The following is a 12,501-nucleotide window of genomic DNA, read 5'->3' as shown; positions in this document are numbered from 1 at the left end:
GGGCTAAAAAAAAGTTGTAGATCACATAAACTTACGAGTATAAACTTACGTGTCCTTCTGCACCTTGTGTGGTGTCTCACAGAGTGGGGTACTGCATCGCAACTGCCTTGGCTACAACATCCTTTGCTCACTAGTTGGTATCTGAATTTAAAAAGAAAGCAAGAAAAATGTTAATCATATTCTACGATGCAAACATAAAAAATTTGGCCCTCATTTTAATCTTTTAAGGGGCTGAACTATTTTTATGTTTTTTTTTTCTTGGCATTAATTTCTATTGCTATTCAGTACCACTGTTTCAAGTACATTTATTGCTACTTGAGCCAGATATCACTTAATACATATGAAAATTTCATGCAGATAGGTTAAGTGTGAATGTGCACAGTTAGTAGAAAAATTTATACAAGATGTGATTATCCATTGAACTTCATGGCACATCAACTCCCACTTTTTATTAATCATTGTGATGATTAAATCATAAGTATCAGGACTATTATCAAATCAATATACATGTGGCCCGATGGGGCTACCACGAAAATAAGTCAGCGTGGAGTCTTGTACGTACACTCTGTTTACATGTTTCATACAAGTATACCAGTCTTTATTTTTAAATCTATAACCATCACTTCATTAACAATGTTATACTTACCGGTCCCTTCTACTTTCTTTCCTTTTTTTTTTTTTTTTTTTTTTGGGGGGGGGGGGGGGGGGCAAATTTTAGTCTACTTTTCTCTATACTTGAGAAGACCAAAAAAAAACCAAACCAAATGAACAGGCAAATTACATGGTTATATATTGGATGGAAATGTACTTGTAGTACACGACATGACAATGGGAAACTGGTATTCCAGACCAATTTTCAAATTATAATAATAATATATGAATAATAGTAATATTTTAAATAATTGAACTTACGCTGTACAGTTTTCTGCTTCCATTTTCAACAACAAATATGCTGCAATGATCTGGATGTGCAGATGTCTCCTCGGAACAGTCAGAACTCCTTCCCTCAGGTTTTGAAGTATCTCTTCCCCTTGAAGTGATGGTGTGTTGAATTCCTGGGCAAATAAGTAAAATTTAATGGTTTTATAAATAATACAAATGGCATGAGGATAGTAGGTTCCTCCAGTTTACATTATAAACTTAGAAGAGCAAAATCATTTAACATACATATTTGACATAAGCAACAGCTCTACTTACACAACTCAAGACTGACCATAACATGGTTTTCACTTCTGTCGATACGGCAAGTACACGGTACACATTTTTCTTAAATACAAGTACTAACCTGTCAAGACATTCATTGTCAGAGGGAAGGACAGCTCCAAAACTGCTCCATGAAGTATCTTGAAAATCATTTCTTCAAACAAAATAAAACCACCAAGCATTCAGTCTCTTAAAGGGATAGTACAGTATTGGTTGAGATGAGAATTGGGCCTTTAAATTTTTGCAAGATACCAAGAAAACACTTATGATATAGTACATAGCATACCATTTTAAGAGGAATTCAAAGTTTATTTGTTGAAAATCGGGTTTGGAATAACTGAAACATCCAAAAACAAAGTAAAACAAAGCGATCGTTACAAAGTGTGGGTCCCACACTTTATTAGAATCGCTCTTTTTGGAGTATCTCAGCCATTTCAAAACCAATCTTTATCAAATAAACGTTGAATTCCTCATAAAATTGCATGCTCTTTCATATTTCATATGAGATTTCTCATTATCTCACCTAAAAATGTCAGAAACCTGAAATTAGGTCTCAACCAGAACTGTACGATCCCTTTAATGTAGCTACCTCTTATGTAATTACTAAGACTCTAGAACGTAAAATAAATATAAATCAATTCCAAACTAGTCTCCCTTCATTAATCATTGTGGAAAACAACAGAATAGCTTACAGCAGGGTTAATGCAATGGAAGTCCATATCTCAGAGGCTCCTTCGCTGATGTTGGCCCGGTGTTTCCAGCATTCGTCAACCCTGAATTCAATGGCTAGTCGTTGTATGACCACATCTGGTACTTTGCAATCTGGTGATCTGCACCCTCTTCGTGTGACAGAGACTGTACAGCTATCAATATCTGTCTTTGTTCTCCAAATGATGACCCCTACACCGAGTTCCTTTAAATCACCATCACTCCCGAAGAGCTGTCATGTCTACGTCCTTATCTGGAGGAAAGTATGAAAACACAAGGTTCAGAAATGGATTTAGAAGTCATTTCCACAAGACAATATGCAGTTGTGTTTTGTCCACACAAATACTAAGTGAGCACCAATACAAAAGCTAGTAGGCCTAATTACTTTTTTAGCTACATCAGCATATTTAATGTTAGAATTAAAGACCCAAAGATGATCTCTGCCAAATTTCAATACCTAAGGTCACCTGTAACTTTCATAAAAAACAATGTTGAAAATAGTACCAGTCATCGTCTGCTACAAGGGGGATCGATCTCAATGATGACATGTGTGAGCACGCTGATCTTCAGCTAGAAGTGTGATGTCACAGTGGACCAACACTTAACACGAACAGTACACACATCATACTTCTTACCTAGTACAGTAGTAGATGATCACGACACACGACGTGGGAGCTAGTGTATGTGGTATTCTCCCAGCTGTTTGGATGCTCAAATGTAGCGGCAAATAAAAGTCATTTTTACTACAGTGTATATAATGAACAATAATCATAAATCACCAAATTTCACCATTCTTTATTACCGTACTGATCGAGATCACCATCTCATCTGGCAACACAGACCAGTGTCAGTGATTCGGCTGTCAACTCAACAATAGCAATGTAGAGTACGTGTCTGGCGCTAGGCGCTTCTAATGTATTGCTTTAATTAGCACAGCTTAGTAACAGTTAGGACCCTATAGTATAAGTTCGATCTCTACACTCGACCACAGTAATCTCTGTGTGATGATATGCTTACGAATGTCAATTCAATGACTAATTTAACGACCAACGTTTCATTCATCACTCATTTTTTTTTTTTTTTTTTTTTTTTTTTTTTGTTGAATAGTTCAAGCCCTAGATCCCAACGTGTACAATTAAAGTGTTGTCTAAAGACTCAACGTATTATTAGATCCCAACACCTAGCGTGTACCATCAGCTGAGTTTCGGCCTCGGATTCTAGCTGTTCGTAAGGTGTTCTATGGGATGACCAGCCCCATATAGCTAACTGCGTACAAACCATTGTACATTTGTGTTCGAAGGAGCGCCAGTACGGGCCCGGGGTTATTCGTATAGAACCCTAAAGGTAACTTACTTATGGTCGTTTACGGAGAGGTATAATTAGATCGATCTATGGTTTGCTTACCTTCAGAAATGTGAATAATATCTCCGCCCCACTGAATTTGAAGAAGACAGACATTTTCTCCCGTCCATCACGACATCCAGGCTCAGATTCTCACGATTGCAATTACACGCACGTAAATCTGTGATCCCATGCATAATACACGCACAGCTAGCACACAGCACGCAATTGCACACAGTCCACGCACAGGCGACGCGTCGCTCTCGCTTCAGGTAAACCTGCCCGCGCCCAAGCCAGGGGAAATTGCTGCTGGTGATTGGCTTAGAGTAAACACATGACAGGGGAATTCTCAATTTCTATTGGCCTAGCCAAATGCGTTTAATTATGTATTCACTCGGAATTCACTCGGCTTAATTTTCACTCGGAATTCACTCGGCGAATGGGTTTCACACAAATTTCACTGGTTACAAGAGTGAAATTCACTCGACAACGAGTGAAAGTCACTCTTAATTGAGTGAAATTTTATTCACTCCTTCCGAGGAGTGAATTATTCACTCGAAATTTTTTAGAGAGTACTTGGAAAATTTCGTTTTTAACGGCCATTTAATAGGGGCCATTCTGGCGGCCATCTTTATTATCTCAAAACCCTCAAGGAAGCAAGAGCTGTATCCTGGAGCTTCAAATTCAGCAAACTCAAAATAGTGTAAAACCACCAACTGTTTTATATTTTACACCATTTAGAAGGAAATAGGGGTCTACATATGAATTTCCGTTTTTGGCGGTCATTTTTGGCGACCATCTTTATCATCTCAAAACCCTTAAGGATGCAAGAGTTGTATCCTGAGCTTCGGATTCAGCACACTCAAAATAAGATAAAAACCACCAATGGCTTTCAATATATGGGAACTTCCGTTTTGGGTGGCCATTCTGGCGGCCATATTGAATATCTCAAAATCTTCAACAATGCAGGAGTTGCATCATCCAGATTCTCATTCAGCACCCTCGAAATAGGGCAAAACCATCAATTGTTTTCAATTTCTCACCATTTAGAAGGAAATACGAGGGAATTTTCGGTTTTGGCGGCCATTTTGGCGGCCATATTGAATATCTCAAAATCCTCAAGGAAGCAAGAGTTGCATCATCCAGATTCGGATTCAGCACCCTCGAAATAGGGTAAAACCATCAATTGTTTTCCATGTCTCACCATTTAGAAGGAAATACGTGGGAAATTCCGGTTTTGATTGGCGGCCATTTTGGCGGCCATCTTGAATATCTCAAAAACTTCATGGATGCAAGAGTTGCATCATCCAGTTTCGGATTCAGCACCCTCGAAATAGGGTAAAACCATCAATTGTTTTCAATTTCTCACCATTTAGAAGGAAATACATGGGAATTTCCGGTTTTAATTGGCGCGGCCATTTTGGCGGCCATCTTGAATATCTCAAAAACTTCATGGATGCATGAATTGCATCATCCATATTCGGATTCAGCACCTTCCAAATAGGATGGAATTATCAATTGTTTTCAATTTCACACCATTTAGAAGGAAATACGTCGGAATTTTCGGTTTTGGCGGCCATTTTGGCGGCCATCTTGAATATCTCAAAACCCTCAAGGATGCAAGAGTTGCATCATCCAGATTCGGATTCAGCACCCTCGAAATAGGGTAAAACCATGAATTGTTTTCAATATCTCACCATTTAGAAGGAAATACGTGGGAATTTCCAGTTCGGGCGGCCATTTTGGTGGCCATCTTGAATATCTCAAAATCCTCAAGGATGCAAGAGTTGCATCATCCAGATTCGGATTCAGCACCCCCGAAATAGGGTAAAACCATCAAAAAACATTGGGTGGACGGTAAAACAAGGTTCAGCCTCTGGCACCCAGACTATTCCTCTGTATCATGTTTCTGCCCATCGCGAGTCTCGAAATTGAGAGATATGTCATGAAATAGGCCTAACAAAGCTTAGGGACAATGTCCCAACATTTAGAATTGATATGATTTAGTTATTGTCTCTTTATAATAGAAAAAGTATAATTCTTTGATGCATATAATCCTGTCTCTCATTGTTGTTCTTGACAGCATAAGATATCACGTAGTGTGCCACGAGAAGTTCGCGGGCTTTAGATAAAAATTGAAGAGGAACCAGATTGAAATGTATATAGGCCTAGGCCAGGAGGACTCCATGTCATTACTATGTAATCTGATGAAAATGGCGTAATACATTAGACCCATTGATGTATCATGTCGCAAAAGAATCACATTAAAAGATTAGTAAAAAACAGTCCTTAAAAACATGATAAAAGAGAGAAATAGAAACAAAGTTGGAAATTTGTCCTCAAATGAAACTTCCGAAGACAATTAATCATAGTAGCTCTTCATGAGCAGGTGGGCCCACCGTCGGCAAGTACTGTGGTACTTCAGTACTTACAAGTTCTATCCAAATCGTTCGAGAATTTTACAGCATGTATCTTATCAAAACACACACGCACACACACAAATGGAACTGTCTTATTCTTGCCGTCAGTTTCACGTTTGTTGGGTATATGTTTGTGTGTCGTCTTTCAACTCCGTTGATCGTTGAAATTGCCCACTATACTAAATCGGAAGTCCCCATTTTACTGTCCTGCAGTCCAGCCAGGGAGGTGGGAGGGAGAATTCTCACCTCTCTGCATGGTCACGCCGTCAATGCGTGAATTGAAAAAAAAAAGTCGCCGTAATACCCCACAACCATGCAGATTCCAAGTTCGCTCGGAGAAGAAGACCTTTTAGAGCCATTTAGAGTCTTTATAACAAAATAACCGGGGGGCCAAAAGCTAAAAACAGAGGTCGAGTTGCACTCTCTCTACAAACTAAGTAGACCATGCTTATTTTCAAGTTTTTATTGTAACAAACAACATTCCACTGGTCTACCTCAAAAAATTTGTTGCAAAAGCCTCCAAATCCAAGATGGCGTCCAAGATGGCCGCCATATTTACTGAATTTGTTATTTAAATGATAGAATTCAATAGAAACATCAGATTTCAACAAATGTGATGTCATATGGAAGAGAATAAAATTTTCTACAAGTTGATACCATTTTTGTGGGTTATTGTGATAACTGGATTGAGATTTTAAGGAAAAAACACTCATTTTTTGATAGTTTTCTGAAAAAAGGAAAATCATGAAAATGCTTGATTCAGCATAAATGAAAGAAAGACGGAAGGATTATCTTGAAACGTTTCAAGAATTTTGTTTGACATATAATAAATATTTGGAGAAAATTAGGGGTCAGTACCATTTTCGGTTCAGGAGTTATAATGTCTCAAACTTGAAAACTCACTAAGTAAAAATGGCCACTTTAGTTGTGACCAACACCTTGTTGTTCGTAAAAAAGCCTGCGCGCGCCAAGACTACTACACGCACGACTGGCACTGGCGCTTGCAGCAGTGCCAGTGGCGCGTGGAGTAGTCTTGACAAATGCAGACTTTTTCTTTGACAGACAAGGGTTTGTGCCTGCAAACTAACTTTTCATACCAAGTGGTAGCTCAGGTGATACTGATCACTATTATTTCAGAGTAGATTGTTCTGAAGCAGATGAGATGAAGCAAAAAAAAAAACAACTTTCAAATAGAGGTAGTAGCTTGAAACTTGGCACCAATCTTGTTATAGATAGTTTAAGACAGAATTTAGATCAACCGCTCAAAAAAAAAAATCAAGATGACAGCCATCAAAGTTTACATAGTGTATTGCGCCAAATTAAATGTATTACTTCGTTTTTTATACAAATTTGTCCGTTGTGCTATCTTAAACCGTCTTAAGTTTTTATGGACACATTTTTTAAACCAGTGATATTCCACTCTCCGAAAAAGAAAAAAACAAATCGAGTGGAAGTTTTTACTTTTGATGTGAGGAGTGAATAACAGAAAACGGTGAATTTAGAGTGAAATTGGAGTGACTTTTGAGTGAAAATGTTCATTTTCACTCATTTTAGAGTGACCTTAGGCAGAGCTCCACACTAACTTTTATATTTGGTGGCCCATAGGCAAATATCCGACCTTTTTTGGTGGCCCGATCAGGCCATCAAATTCTTCATTTCTGACATTTTGGTGGCCCGACGTGCGTTTTTTGTGGCCCCGGGCCACCGTTAGTGTCGAGCCTGCCTTAGGGATCACTCGTCACTCTTCGAGTGATCCCCGAGGTCACTCTAATATGAATGAAAATGAACATTTTCACTCTCGAGTGATCCTGATATCTAATATAGGAAAGCATCTACAAATGGCATAAGTTCAGATCAATTGTGACACTATAACTCACATGAAATCAGCCTAAAAACAATGTAAGAAAAATCTAATAACGGAAAATACAGTTTCAGCATGCTTATTTGTAAATGTGAATATACAGCACGAATAATCAATTTGGACAAATTTATTCGAACAATATACTGAAAAGTAATTTCGCACAACACATTAAGAGCAAAGTTGAGAAATTGCCGCCATGTTGGATTTTTTTTTTTTTTTTTTGGGGGGGGGGGGATTCGGATCAAAAGGGCTTTCAAGGACATCTACAGATCAGACATTATTACACATAAACCATCATCATTCACGTTTCTACAACAGCAGAGTAACATACAAGTAAAAAAGCATATCTTTGATACAGAAGCATTTCTTTTTTATCAAAGATTGGGCCTTACCCAAACACTGGAATGAGCTCCACCCCCCCCCCCCCCCCCAAAAAAAAAGACCCTCAATATGGTTTACACTAGTACAATATCGTTCGGATGTATAGAAACATGTAATAGACAGCAATATAAGAAGATTAAAAAACATATCAAATTATATATATAAGTTGAGATTTAACTTTGACGCAACACACTAAAGTTATTGTTTACCATTGGGAGAGATATCACATTCGATTTATATGTGCAGGTTAGTTGTATTACAAAACATTCTACCATGTAAAAAAATTGTAATAAAGCCTAAAACATACGGAAATATCACCATTTTTTTTCAAGAAACCATAACCATGATAACTGTTGACATAACAAACATTCTTATCAGATCTATTTAGTATATCTAACAATATTTAGCATTAATTATACTGATTTAAGTTTGTACAGTAATCCCAAACTCACAGTTTAGAACTAGTTTGAGGAATTAAGTAAAGCTGGGTTTTTGTTTTACGTGCACAATGGTAAATAATGCCTTGAACGACAACCTCGATTAATTACCGCCATCTTGAATTTTGTGTGGATACTATTTTTATCGCTAAATATTACACATTGGCAAAATTTGTGCCAAATTTTAAGCTCCTATCTCTTTTTGGAAAATACTTTCTGTTCAATCTTATCTGCCTCAGAACAATCTACTATGATGAAATGCTACAGTAATAGCGACCAGCATCACCTACCACTTGGCATGAAAAGTTAGTTTGCAGGTACTTGCAAGTCACTAGACCATTGCAGTATTACATGTGACCATGTAAACACATTGTAAGCAAAATTTATAATGCATAAATATAATTTTTTCAAGTTTTAGATGTTAACTTGTCAACAGTGTATGATATTGCCTGTAATTCCAGAAATATGAATTATGTCTCAATCTCAGTAAATCTCAATCTCAATGGCAGGTTTCAAAATAATTCTTCAGTTCTTCTTTGATAGATACTAAATCATGCATTTTTACATTTCTTCCTTTTTTCAAAACAATATAAAGATATGGATCCCCCCCCCCCTCCAAAAAAAAAGAGAGAAGCAAACAACCCCCTCCCAATTTATCACAATACACAGATATCGTATAAAGTGGTATCAACTTTTAGAAAGTTTTACTCTCCTTCATATTTGTTGCAATCCAATGTCTCTCTCAAATTTTGTTTGAAATGTTAATTTCAATAAAATGGCGGCCCTGTTGGACGGCATCTGTACTTTGCAACAAATCTACTGAGGTGTACTTACGGAACATTGCTTAGTATGCTTAATATTATGCATGGTCTTGTTTATAGAGAGAGTGGAACTCGAAAAGTAAGCACGATCTTGGATTTGACCCTTTGTGACGTCTTTGGGAACAGATGCGTGTAAATAACATATTATGTAAAATGGGATTTCAAGTTTGAGACATTATAACTCCTGAACCAAATACAATACTGACCTCTAATTTTCTCCAAATATTGATTATATGGGAAAGATGTTAATTTCTGCATGGTTTTCATAAACATTTTTATTTTATTTTTTTAAACTTTTTAGAGAAATATTCATGGTGCATTCTGAAAAAATGTCTCCATAAAAACCTAAGATGGTTTCAAATGGCATTAAAATGTTCAGAATATATAAAAACCATATAAATAGACAGCAAAACAGACAAAATTGTATCAAAATCGAAATGATATATTTACTTTGGTGCAATAAACTATGTTAGCTTTGATGCACTGCAATCTTGAATTTTTTGAGTGATTGATCCAAATTTTGTTTTAAACTTTCTATAGCAAGGTTGTTTCAAGCTTTTACCTCTATTTGAAAGATATTTTTTGCTTCATCTCATCTGCTTCAGAACAATCTACTTTGAAATCATAGCAATCAGCGTCACCTGAGCTACCACTTGGTATGAAAAGTTACTTTGCAGGCACAAACCCTTGTTTGTCAAAGAAAAAGTCTGCGTTTGCCAAGACTACTACACGCACAACCGGCACTGCTACAAGAGCCAGTGGCAGCGGTGCGTGTAGTAGTCTTGGCGCGCGCAGGCTTTTTTACGACCAACAAGGTCTTGTCACAACTAAAGTGGCCATTTTTACATAGTGAGTTTTCAAGTTTGAGACATTATAACTCCTGAACCGAAAACGGTACTGACCCCTAATTTTCTTCAAATATTAACTATATGTCAAACAAAATTCTTGAAACGTTTCAAGATAATCCTTCTGTCTTTCTTTCATTTATGCTGAATCAAGCATTTTCAGGATTTTCCTTTTTTCAGAAAAATATCAAAAAATGAGTGTTTTTTCCTTAAAATCTCAATCCAATTATCACAATAACCCACAAAAATAGTATCAACTTGTAGAAAATTTTATTCTCTTTCACATGACATCAAATTTGTTGAAATCTGATGTTTCAATCAAATTCTATCTTTCAAATAACAAATTCAGTAAATATGGCGGCCATCTTGGACGCCATCTTGGATTTGGAGGCTTTCGCAACAAATTTTTTGAGGTAGACCAGTGGAATGTTGTTTGTTACAATAAAAACTTGAAAATAAGCATGGTCTACTTAGTTTGTAGAGAGAGTGCAACTCACTCGTTAAGTAAGCGACTTTTTGGGGTTTGGCCCTCCGGTTAAAAGGTGCGCTTCTCTTTATGTTTTTGTCAAAGAACTCTATCGATTATGTATAGCTCCAGTTCTTGTCAGTTCTCTGTCACCCTTATATACCTTATATAATATTCTTTCTTGGACTAATCTTCTCCTTGAGACAGTTGATTCTTTTTCTTTATCTATACTAGTTGCATCGTTTGTATCAAAATGTCATTAGTTTATTTGTTGGTGAACACACATAAGCAGATAAAAAGGGTCGAATTTAGAGCTGAATATACATATAGCTTGTTCATGATTATAATAATGCATGTTTTTGTTTCCTTTGAACTATATCATAGACTGACACTCTTAATCGTTTGAATAACAGGCTATTTTGTTCATAAATTTATGATGAAAGAAGTGTAATCTCAAGTTTCAACTTAGCTTTCAGTGAAGACGTGATCCTTAGTTTAGTTGATTTATACTTTTATGGAATTATCCAGTGAAACAAATTCACCCTTGATATTTATGACTATTTCAAACATAAAGAGATTTCCTCACGTTTGGACTTTTATTAGCGTTTGTTATTTCAGCCCTTGCCTGAACGTAAATTTAGTTTTAAAAAATGTAGGCCTATAGATTTTTGCTATACGATGAAGTAAGTTTTTTGCCAAAATTATATGTAAACAATAATACAATAATGTGTAATGCAATAATAGTGATAATCATAATAGTACAATCAGTATGGTATATATGATTTTAAATAATGATGATAATGAAATAGGCAACCTATAGATAAGATATTGTTTAAAAGTATACTGGCTTGATTGACTGAATTCAAAACAAAACAAAAATAAAGTTTTGCACGATTGACAAATGGATTTCAGAATACGAAAACAGAAATAGATATAACAGGGACCTATTTTATAGATGAGGCCTGCTGGATTACTTCTTCATGTACACAAATGATTCTTTTCTCGAGTTGCCTTTTTATCTTCGGGCATATAGAGATAATACTCTGAATCAAGGAAATTTGATGATTTAAATTATCCAAAGAATGATTGTTCTGTGGTTAATTCTCTATACAACGATATCAAGAACTTGGGTACAGATTTCTCTTTCATCCAGAACATGAACTACAAGCACCTCGTGTTATTATCCGTGATCTAAAACATTGAGCTAAGTTCAGGCCCGATATATAGGATTTTTATGGGGGTTCAAAATTGGAAATAGTGAACCTTTCTGAGGGAGTTAAGCAACCAAGCGGGATACTGTTTCACGCTGGGAGTGGTATTTTCAAACGTAAAAACAATAAATTTTTCACCGTTAATAGTTCGGTTTGAACACATGTATGAGCCATGAAGAAAGTCTCTAATCATCTTCGTGCCTATAATTTTATACTGAATTGTTCTTTGGGTTATACCTATATGAGTATCTATATATATATATACATTGTATGGGGAAAACGGCGCCCGGGGCACGAGAGAAAATGCGCCCCTAAATTTCTTAAAAAGTGTTCAACCCCAACTCCATCCCCGTATATATAGGGACTTTAAAAAAAAAAGTCCATATGCTTTTTCAAGCACTTAAAAGGGGTCTTTTGAGGCTGATTTAAGTATAATAAATTTTAATTAATTTTGGCGAGCGAGCGCAGCAAGCGAGCCGAAAATGTTTGTATTTCAGCTTACAAAACATGGAATTCTTGTCATTTTTTGGTAATTAGATCTTACAATTCTAATCAAGATATAATGATGACCTTAAACGATTTATACCAACAAACTGCAGGACTTGACAAAATACTCTAAATTAGCCTACGAGCGAGTGAGCCGAAATTTGTATATTTCTGTGTATATAGGAAACATTGCACTTATTTCATAGTTCGTTGTACTTGTATATCATACAATGCTGGCACACATGTGGTTTGCCCTGTTTGTTTTGACAGATCATGCGACAATTGAATCCAAAAGCTTGCCAAAAATTACAAATCAGTGTT

The sequence above is a fragment of the Diadema antillarum genome, unplaced genomic scaffold, assembly GCF_040938485.1.
Source record: "Diadema antillarum isolate AM-2024a unplaced genomic scaffold, OU_Dant_1.0 seq00000759_RagTag, whole genome shotgun sequence".
Taxonomy (NCBI): domain Eukaryota; kingdom Metazoa; phylum Echinodermata; class Echinoidea; order Diadematoida; family Diadematidae; genus Diadema; species Diadema antillarum.
Note: the sequence above shows the minus strand (reverse complement) of the source record.